Source organism: Nelusetta ayraudi, unplaced genomic scaffold (genome assembly GCF_046127955.1).
Source record: "Nelusetta ayraudi isolate G7.1 ecotype Tasmania unplaced genomic scaffold, CSIRO-AGI_Nayr_v1 ptg000003l, whole genome shotgun sequence".
NCBI classification, from domain to species: Eukaryota; Metazoa; Chordata; class Actinopteri; order Tetraodontiformes; family Monacanthidae; genus Nelusetta; species Nelusetta ayraudi.
In genome coordinates this window covers 3,455,564-3,466,269 of record NW_027466053.1, presented here as the reverse complement: position 1 = coordinate 3,466,269, position 10,706 = coordinate 3,455,564, and the positions used below count along the sequence as shown (strand labels likewise).

General features: G+C 47.7%; 1 long non-coding RNA gene across 1 annotated transcript; it reads right to left on the bottom strand.

Moving 5' to 3' along the window:
* Nucleotides 1-5,073: 5,073 nt before the first annotated feature.
* LOC142890336 (uncharacterized) lies at nucleotides 5,074-6,552 on the bottom strand. Its single transcript, XR_012927066.1, has 3 exons — nucleotides 6,355-6,552; nucleotides 5,474-5,625; nucleotides 5,074-5,393 (listed from the first exon to the last, which is right to left on the bottom strand). It is a non-coding gene; the product is annotated as an uncharacterized LOC142890336 (long non-coding RNA).
* Nucleotides 6,553-10,706: the final 4,154 nt, after the last annotated feature.

Genomic DNA, 10,706 nt, shown 5'->3' with positions numbered 1-10,706 from the left:
AAGGGCGATTCATATGACATCTAGAAATATGAAAACTTCATTCCGTTCATGTTTCAAATTGAAAAACAGGTCATCAGTGGTCATGTGACCAAACATCATTTCAACACACATTTGTTTTGGACTGAGGATTTAATTTCAAGGTGACATTTTCTGTAGTGTCAGATTCTGAAGTCGACATTTCACTTTGATTTTGATGACACCCTGGAAAAACTCTCCATCATTATAAACTCTCCATCATTTATTCTCTATTCATGTTGAAGGACTGCAGTTTGTCAGCGCTCAGCTGTGATTGGCTGCTCTCAGCTCTGAAGTCCAACCCCTCCCACCTCAGACACCTGGACCTGGGTAGGAACAACCTGAAGGAATCATCAGTGAAGCCACTGATGGATCTTGTCCACAGCAGAGACTATCAACTGGAGAGTCTGAGGTCAGTACTGGTTTGGAACCAGTGGATGATGGTTCCAGCACCAAAGCCAGTTGATCCCACAGCAGAGGTCCAGTGTTCCCAGTCACAGTGTGAGAGGAGGATGGTGACGTCCAGCTGCTCCTCATTCATCCAACATCTGCTGCCAAACTGCTTCTTTTCTCAGTTCCCCACTCAATTATTGATCAGTTCATCTTCATCAGGCCTCAGTATCAGTCCAACACTTCATGGTCACATGACCGTCATATGTTCCACACTTGACATGTGACTGAGAGTCTGCTTCTTCTCACCAGTCACTCCATCATCTCCATCAACAGTCAACTTCTCTGTGATGATGCGTTCAAGGACCCTGAGTCCTGACTCCTGCTGTCTCTTCTTCTCTCTGCAGGTATTGAGGGAGGATGAAGAGGAGAGTGAAGAGGAGAGTGACGAGGAGAGCTCCATCTAGTGGTGGCTGACAGAACTACAACAAGTGGAGATGAGTGACACATTTGCTGTGTCTCAATTCAGGTTCTGCACCCTTGAGACCGAGTGTCCTCCGTCTGAAGGAAGTGTTCTTAGAGTTCCCAGCCTAGAAGGACGGACCAAACCCCGCCTCCCCGGTAGCCACTCGGGACGGTCTAGCCTTCGGCGTATTTCCTCATTTCGTCACCGCCGTTCCCTCCGGCTGGCCAACCCCGGAAGTGACGTTTTTATAGTATCAAGCTAACCATTGGTTCGCCATCTAATGATGGCGTTGAATGTTCAAATAAATAAAAACCTACGTTAAAAACTGGATACTTTATTTATTTATTTTTATTATTTATTTATTTATTTAATTTATTTATATATTTTTATTTATATATTTTTATTTTTATCTTTTTTTTATTTTTTTCTGTTTCGGGGATTTGTGTCTTGGGTGGTCGCTGCCCAGCCTTCTGGCCGGGCGCCGCGGGGGACTTGATATGGGCGGCGACCGGGTCCCCGGTGGGCCTGCCCCCAGTACGGTCTCCTCACCCTTGCTATGGGGCACCGACTGCACCCTCGTTGGCGAGGACCTGGCCCCCACGCAGCCAACGACCCACTGACATTATCACTAGGGCTTTGGATGAGGGTCTCCATCGGCCGGCCACCGCTCCATCCGAGACCCTCTCCAATTTTAATAGCATTATAGACACTTAGGGCCTGGGGGGGGGTTCGTGCACTGCGGCCGCCGCCCTGCTCAGCAGCAGTGTGGTTGCCCCAGGGCCTTACCACCCCTCCATTTTAAACGCACCATAGTCCAACACACCATCAAGTGCACATATACACACACTGACACTCCTACACACAGTGAGGTCGGCCTGCTAGTGGGGGCTGGACCCGACATCTTTCCCACCCTGGATGGGCCCTGTGCAGTCCGGTGCCCCCGAGGTGCGAGACCGGCTGGGCTTATGGGGACCTTGCCACTTGTGGCGGGGTCCCCCTTCCCCCAATCCCGGGACCGGGCCGCTGCCCGGGTGGTCCCCCTGCACCGCTCGGGGGCGGCTGGGCGGCGACGACCCAAGACACGGGGGTCTGACAGTGGTGGGCGGGGGTCCACGGGTTGATTATTTAATTTTATCTTTTTAATTATTTATTTTCTTCTTTTACAGGGCACAGGGGGAACCAGGGGGGACTCTCGCTCGGGGGCCCGCTTTGCCGGCGTTGTGGGCGGGGGTGCAGCTGTGGCCCAGGGGGCGGGGGGGGGGCTGTCCCCTGGCGCGGGGGGGTCCCGGGGCGGTGGGGGCGGCTGGGGGGTGTGGGGGGTGGAGGGGGCCGGTTGATGTGCCATACTGGGTCCGTAGGGGGGGGGCCTCTGGGTGCCCGGGCCTGCCTTGGGTACCGATCCTCCCAGTGGGTGAAGGGGCTGGGTCCTGTCATGGGGATGAGTCTGGTCTCGCTTGCCCTGGGGGGCCCCCGTCCGGGGGCCGGGCTCTGCTCTCTGTCCGCCCTGGGTGGTGTCCCTTCTCCTTGGGGTATCTGCCTCCCTGTCATCCTGCCCTGGCTCCTCGTGGGGCGGGTGCCCTCTGGCCCGGGGGCCTGCTGCTCCGGGGCTCTTCCTGGCCGGTTTTGTGGCGGGTATGCCGTGTGCGGGCCCCCCCCCCAGCTCGTCGCTGGCGTGGGGCGGTTGCGACCTCCTACTTCCAGTGACGTACACTATTGATGTGCACACTATTGCATAGCTTATTGTCTTATTTATCCATGAGTAGATTATAATCATTGTTATTATTACTATCATCATTATTATTATTATTATTATTGTTACTATTATTATTACTATTAACGTTGTTATTATTATCATCGCTATTATTATTATCACCACTGTATGAACTCGCATGTATGTTTGTATGGGTATATATGCACTATCTGACAATTAGCTATGCATATTTACGATCTGTTTTGTTCTCTTTTAACACAATTGTATATTTTTGCCAGTTGCCTCCTCTACTCCTCTCTCTCTATCCCTCTCATCATCCCCCCCTCACACTCATTTCCCCTCTCTACTCACCCCCCTATCTATCCCCCTCAGTCCGGTCATGGCCAGAATGTCACCAAGAATATTATAATAAAACCACTCAAGAGGTAGCTCCTGAAACCACCCACGTGGCTCACACTCTCAAGATCTACCTCTGAGAATAAAATCTGTCAGCCATCATAGACATTCAGAGACACTTCTGCTTGTCATTATGGCCAGACCGGACAAAGGGAAAAAAAAAAAAAAAAAAAAAATGGATACTTTATGTGAAACTTCAATTTTTAGATTTATATGTCGTGTCTTAACCAGTACATGCCGCTAATTTCAGCTGACTTCCCAGGATCCCACGATGCTTTGCAGCAGCACGCAAAGCATCATGGGATACCCAAGTACGCGAAGGATAGTAGCGGTGCATCCTTGGAATCGGCTAAAACGAGTGCGTATTTCCGAGTGCGCATTTTGAGCGTCCTAAGCACCCTCGGGAATTGGGACAAGCCTTCGCGCAGTGCTATGACGCAACTTCCTTTCAAAATGCGCACTTCAAGGACGCAGAACCTGAATTGAGACACAGCAACAGTGTGTGTGAGCGTGTCACGACCTTTGACCCCAGTGGAGCCTGGTGGCTGGCGGACTGTTTCTCCCTACAAGCTGCTGTGGTTACTGGGAGAGACGTCCCAGAAGCCACTGGTGGAGCTGAATCCTCAGTGGAAGAAGCAGGACTTGGAGCAGCTGGTCAGTGAAGGCAGCAGCAACACAACCACTGGTTCTGCTCTCATCATCCACGGCTGGAACATCTCAGCATGAAGGTTTCACACATCAACAACACACTGATCTGCTCTCACTTCAGAGTTCTCCATCCAACTCCACCTGGTTCCTCATGTGAAGCACAAAGATGAATTTGTCAAAGTCTGACAGCATTGTGAAGGTTGTATAGTTGATATCACACCTTTATTTTGGATTGAGGGTGACACGGTGGCGCAGTGGTTAGCGCTGCCGCCTCACAGCAAGAAGGTTGTGGGTTTGATTCCGGGGCCCGGACCTGGGACCTTTCTGTGTGGAGCTTGCATGTTCTCCCTGTGTCTGCATGGGTTCTCTCCGGGTTCTCCGGCTTCCTCCCACAGTCCAAAAACATGCACGTGAGGTCAATTGAACGTTCTAAATTGTCCGTAGGTGTGCATGTAAGTGTGAATGGTTGTTTGTGTCTATCTGGCCCTGCGATGAACTGGCGACTTGTCCAGGGTGTCCCCCTGCCTTCGCCCTAAGACAGCTGGGATAGGCTCCACCAGACCCCCGTGACCCTGAATTGGAATAAGCGGGTATAGAAGATGAATGAATGAATTTTGGACTGAAAATATTGTTTTTATGAGACTTCATTTCTGGTTTATGATCATCAATAAATCAGTCAGATAAAACATGTTGATTCATCTGAAACAGACAAAGTGACTCACAAACACTGTGATTGGACCTAGAACGATTATTGAATTATAAATACGACAAAATCTCAATCATTATATTTCAATGATTTAATATTCTGAAAATAAAAAACTATGATAGCCACTGACCTGTGTGACCTTGACCTCAGCTGACCTTTCAAGTCCAGAGGTGGACGTAACCTCATTTACCCTGACACCTAAACTGAAGCCTAACCAAGGCAATCAAAGAAAATAGAAAAACAGATGGCTGACAAAAAAAGTTGACAGCAGTTTTACCCAGGGGTAAAACTGGTAAAACTGCAGTTTTACCCCTGGGTAAAACTGCTGTCATGTGGTGGGCGGGGCCTGGTTGCTGCTGTGGCAGTTGGAGAACAGTGTGTTTTGAGTGTCATTGTTGTGCATGTCTTTGTTATTTGTATGTGGGACTTCCTCCGGGATGCAATGGTGCATCAAGAGCGGCTCTACTGACTGAAGGGAAATCAACTGAAATTGATAAAAAAATAAATAAATAAAAAAAAATCTGATCACAGACCAAAAAATAAATAAAAAAAAGTAGAGCAAAGTTGATTGTCAATGTTTTATTTAACAATATATTTAAATTTAAACAACATATATATATATATATATATATATATATATATATATATATATATATATATATATATATATATATATATATATATATATATATATATATATATATTACTGAGCAATAATGCTGTCTTATTTGGAGTGATCAGACCTGGTGATCACTTTTTCGTATCAAGCCTCACTGATGGAGGATTCAGCAGATCAATCATCTGTCCGTCCAGGAGCTGAAGAACTGCATGTTTCAAGCCCAGGCAGGGGGAGCCACACTCAGCACACAAATCTCACAGCCAAACCATGGCCACATCAAGTTTCTTCAGAAACACAGAGGACGGCTTTAAAACTGATTTCATTGAACACATCACACTGTTGTCAAGACGTCTGCATGGACTGACGTGTTGGTTTGAGGGTCTCTCAGTGAAGAAGTAAACACATGACCTGAACTTCTAGATCTAGCCACCGGGATTTTGATCTGCAAAAGACGTTGCAACTTTCAGGAGTTGGTCTGTCAATCAATCAACCAATCCATCAATCAATCGGTGGATTGGATACCTGAGCAGCGTGCTGATCCACGTGGTTGTTTCCGTCCGTCAGACGGATGTTGTGGACCTTCAGTGGCGGCGCCCCCAGCAGGTCCAGAGCCTCAGTGCAAGATTGCAACTTCTCCACAGCCAGACGATGATAGTTGGACTCACTGAACGTCTCTGAATTGGACGGAAGATCCAAAAATATGAATAAATGGATGAAAAATGGCCCCCAAAAGTTCGTCCTTCACCCGGTTGACGCCACCTGTAGTTGGCAGGTGGCACTGGTGGTTTTAGTGCAGTAATTGAAAAGTCTTCATACACATGGAATAACAGAACATGAGCAGAGGTGCTGTTTCAAAGGATATTTCACCAGTGGTGGAGTCTGTCTATGTGATACACAGCTATACGCAGAATAACCACTAGGAAAGGTCCTGAATGAACGTACAAACCCTAAAACAGGCCCACAGAGACGTATCAGTCTGGGTTTTGACACAATGTGTCAACTGTCCTGTTTAAAATTATGTTTTTTAGGTTGTGATGTGTTTGAGAGAATCCACCACTAATGTGGATGCTGGATCCTTCCTGCATCACTGAGCCTGATGGTGGTGGATTCCAGTAGTTCACCCACCAGAACAAACTAGACGACACCACTGTGGTTCCGACCCGACTGTTCATGACAAACAGAATCTTCAGACATCAAGAACCTGATTCCTGCCATGTGGCACTAACTACACTGGTAGTTTGGTGGCCTGCAGTGCTGGGATGCTTTGTTTTGTTTGTCACTGTGAAATAAGTGGAAATGACTGAAATCTATTTTGGGTGAATCATCCATTTAAGCAGCTACATAGAGTTCTTCCTACACACAGAGAGGTGAAAGTGTGAATGGTGTTAGTGAATGGAACTCACTCTACTGTAGGTAGTACATGGTGGTGACGCCTCCACCAGTCAGCACAGTGGTGAAGATGGTGAGCTGCTGCAGCTGAGAGGTAGACACCCTCACCTTCTGCTTCCTCTGCAGACTCTTCCAGTGAGCTCACAGGACAAACTGTTGCGCAGAAGATCATGTGGAGATCGACAGTGGGACATTTCAAAGAGATGGTTGGTTCTTCAATTGGTCATCAACAGACACACTACACTATTGATTTTATTATTTTAATGACCTTGAAAAGTGTCTGAGGTTTCTAAAAGCGCCATACAAATAAAATTTATTAATATCTATCTATCTATCTATCTATCTATCTATCTATCTATCTATCATGCTCGATTACTACTATTACTCATGTACTACACCTGCTTAAGTTCCACAGGCTGTCTAATACCTTCAATGAATGTTTGTGACCAGTGTATTCTTTCTAATGGGCCATGAGTGCACAGTGAAAATACGCCAGGCGAGGCAGAAAGTACCGCGCCGCACCGGTAGGGGGCAGTGACGTGCAGGGAGGCTGATGACTGACTGACTGGCAGCGCTATCAGGTGAAGTCAGGCATAGACATAATAAATGATTGAATGACGGTGGCCAACAGAGGTACAACACCGCCCCCAAGTGGTGACCACAAAACAACACATGTCGGGGGAGCTTTCTAACAGTGGCCACCTCTCTTTGAGCTGCAGCCAGTGATGCTCTTCATCCTCTCCCACACCTCCCTCATATTGTTGTTCTGCATCCTTTGTTCATTTTTCCTTCTGTGCTGCTCCTTCGACTCCTTGACTTGGACTCTGAGTTCCCTCTGGAGCTGCTGGAGCTCCTGTCGCTCACCATCTTTGAAGACCTTCTTCTCCTGGTTCAGAAGGTCCTTGATGTCGCTGGTTCTCCAGGGCTTGTTGTTGGCAAAGCAGCGTCCAGATCCAACTGGAACAACAGTGTCCATACAGAAGTTTCTAGAGTCCATAGTGCAGTCAACCATCTGGTCCATGTTGTGGTTGTGAGAGCCCTGCAATGCGTCCCAGTCTGTGGAGTCAAAGCAGTCTTTCAGAGGCTCCTCCATGTGACCAGCCTCTCTGTCCTGCCTTGTCTTGTCCAGTGGGTGAAGGGGCTGGGTTCTGGTCCAGGGCATGGTTCTGGTACTGTCTTGCCCTGGGGGTCCCCATCCATCTGGGGGCCAGGTTGTGCTCCCTGTCCTCCATCCAGGGGTGTCTGCCTGCCAGCCCTCTGGTCCTGGCTCTTCGGGGGGCTGGTGGCCTCTGGCCAGGGGGGCTCACTGCTCTGGATCTCTTCCCCACCGGCTCTGAGTTCATCTGTTTACTATTTGAATGAGTTAATTTTTGGATCATTAACTATGTAAACTAATATCTGTTGTTTTTTTTACACAATACCTGTACATTGTTGCCAGTTGCTCTCCCAACCCCTCACTTCCATCCCCTTTCTTCTCTCCTTTTCTCTCTCTATCCCTCCCTCAGTCCTGGCCAGAATATCACTCATCCATAAAAAATAGAATCAAACCAGTCATCAGGTCGTTCCTGAACCCACCCGTGTGATTCACACCCTGGGCTCATAAGCTCCACCTTTGAGAATCAAATCTGTCAGCCATCATGAAAATGGCCAGACAGGACAAGGGAAAAAAAGATTCCCCTCTGTCATTGTCAAGAAACATTTGAACATTGACACCATCACCTACACTCACATATATTTGTATTTGTATTTATTTATTGAGCACAAGAGTGCAAGGAGGGAACGGAGCCCAAAGGGCTTGAACAGAGTTCCACTCCCATCATCTACAATCAATCCAAAGTCAAATGTCAACGTAAGAAGAGTATCATTTCAACCAACAGACAACAATATAGAATACATTGAAAAGTTCAAACATAAGGAGATGTTTTTTCAGTCAGTATATTTGCAGAAAACACACAGTGTGTGTTGAGGCCAGTCAGGTTATTGATTCATACACACTCATCCTTTCATTATTTGCTGAGGGCTTCTGTTAACTGCTGTCTCCCTCCTCCATAGTCACTGGGTCTGAACCAGAGCTGCTCTGAAGTGCTGCTTGATAGAGCTAACAGGAAGTAGCCATCTGCACAGGGCTGCTGATAGTGGAGCATCATATGTGCTTCAGTAATCATCCAATCAGGAGTGTTGTGCTATGACTTTAGGGGTTGACTTGTCAGGGGGAAGTAGTGGAATTGTGTCTATTTTCTTTTTCTTGTGAGAGTGATGGTAGGGAGCCTCTAATGTTGATTGAATGCCTTCTATTGGCTGCTTTTGTGATTTGCCACTTCATTGTGGGTTGGTCCAGAGGGAGGGGCTTGCTAGTTAAAAGCCTCTGACCACCAAGGCTCAGGTGGTTGAGTTTGGCTGTAGCTGCAGACAAGAGCAGGTGAGGAACCTTGTGCTGATTTTTCCCCCTCATGTTTCCTCACTTTCTTCATTTTCTTGTATTGGCAGCAAAGGGGAAGGAGGGAAATAGTGGCTTGCTAGCCCTGCAATCCCACCTGTAGCCCTAGCTAACCTAGGTAGACGCATGTATTTTCTATACTATATATATACTATACGGAGGTGCACTATACTATACGGAGCCCAAACATGGACACTGTCAGCCACCTCCAGCTGCAGACTCCATGTATTTGCAGCTGTGAGGAACTGCAGGAAGGCTGTGATACGTTTAGTAAGGTACGTAAACACTGTGAATAAAATCTTTTTTTTTTCTTAAATAAAATCAAACAAAAGCTGGAGCTGGTTAAATGGTCATGAACCAGTGTGAGGGGTGAAGCTGAAAATAACAAATCCAACAAAAAAAAAACAAAGTCTAAAGTTATACTTGTGCACAATACGTGCACAAAACAAAAGGAAACCACTCCCAAGACACAGCACACCAAACGTGGAGGGTCTCCACTACCACCACACTGGTACTGCCACCACCAGTCTCCAACAACTAAAAGAAAGAAAAACAACAATTAATACAATAAAAAAAAAACAACAATGGCAACTTATTTTAACAATCGCTCACCTTCTCGCACACGAACACACGCTCTCTCTCTTACCCACACACACACGCACATGCACACACACAATACAATGGCCAACCGGCCCGAACTAGAACGATGGCGCTTCCTAGTTCGCTATAACGTTTGGGTACCGGCTGGGCCAAGAAGCAGTGACGGGGCGAAGCAGCAGCGGCGAAGCAGCAGCGGCGGCGAGGCAGCAGCGGTGAAGCAGCAGCGGCGGCGAGGCAGCAGCGGTGAAGCAGCAGCGTCTTGACACAGGACTCGACGGAGGAGTCGGCAAAACAGTTGAACAACCCAATTGGTGTTCAAAAGGCAGTCTTTGGACGATCAGCCTCTGTGACTTGCAACTGGTGGTAGCCACTGGCTAAATCTAGAGTGGAAAACCAGTACGCACCTGACAAAACATCCAGCGACTCCTCAATGCGTGAAAGTGGGAAGGCATCTCGACGGGTCTTGCTATTTAGCTGTCTGTAGTCCACACACAGACGGATGCTGCCATCCTTCTTTCGTACCAACACAATGGGGGACACATAGGGGCTACTACTCTCATGGATTACCTGGCGGGAGAGCAGCCCACTAATGTGTTCTTTAACAACCTCATACTCCGATGGCGGAATGCGTCTATAGCGCTGAGTCACTGGAGTGTCATTTACTAAAGGGATATCATGCGAAATGAGATTGGTACAGCCCAAGTCGGTGTCATTGGTGGAAAAGACCGAGAAATGACGTTCAAGCAATGACCTCACCTGGCACTGTTCTTCCACAGACAATGAAGACAAATTGATGTCCTCCACTTGCTGCTGCACACTCAGGGAGGTAGTCTGAGACGACATAATGGCTACACTTGTTGGTGCCTCAACAGCAGAAGGCATCTCAGTGACCCCGGAGGGAAGACTAACCATGTTCACAAAATCTAAAGTACCTAGTGCTGTGTGGGGGTACAAAACAACATTACAACCAACATTTACAACAGGTATGTAGGCCGTGCCCCGGGTAACATGAACCAACGCAGGGGAAGCAAGAAGCCCAGCAGGCAAACCGAGATCTAAAGGCTCAAACAGAACCGGAGAGTCGGAGTATTGCTCAGAACAAGTGACAGGCACCATTTTCATTACTCCCCCAGGGATCCGCAAACTTTTCTTACCCCCGACCTTCACCTTTCCTGGAGTATCCGGAGCAGCAGCAGGAGAGGTAGCATGATGGCACCTTTGCAGTGCCTGCACAACTGGCTTTGGGGCTTTGGAGACAAAGACCTGCGAAAACAAAGCTTCACCATGTTGATTAAAAAGCTTCTGATAGCACTTTTGGATTACGTTCAT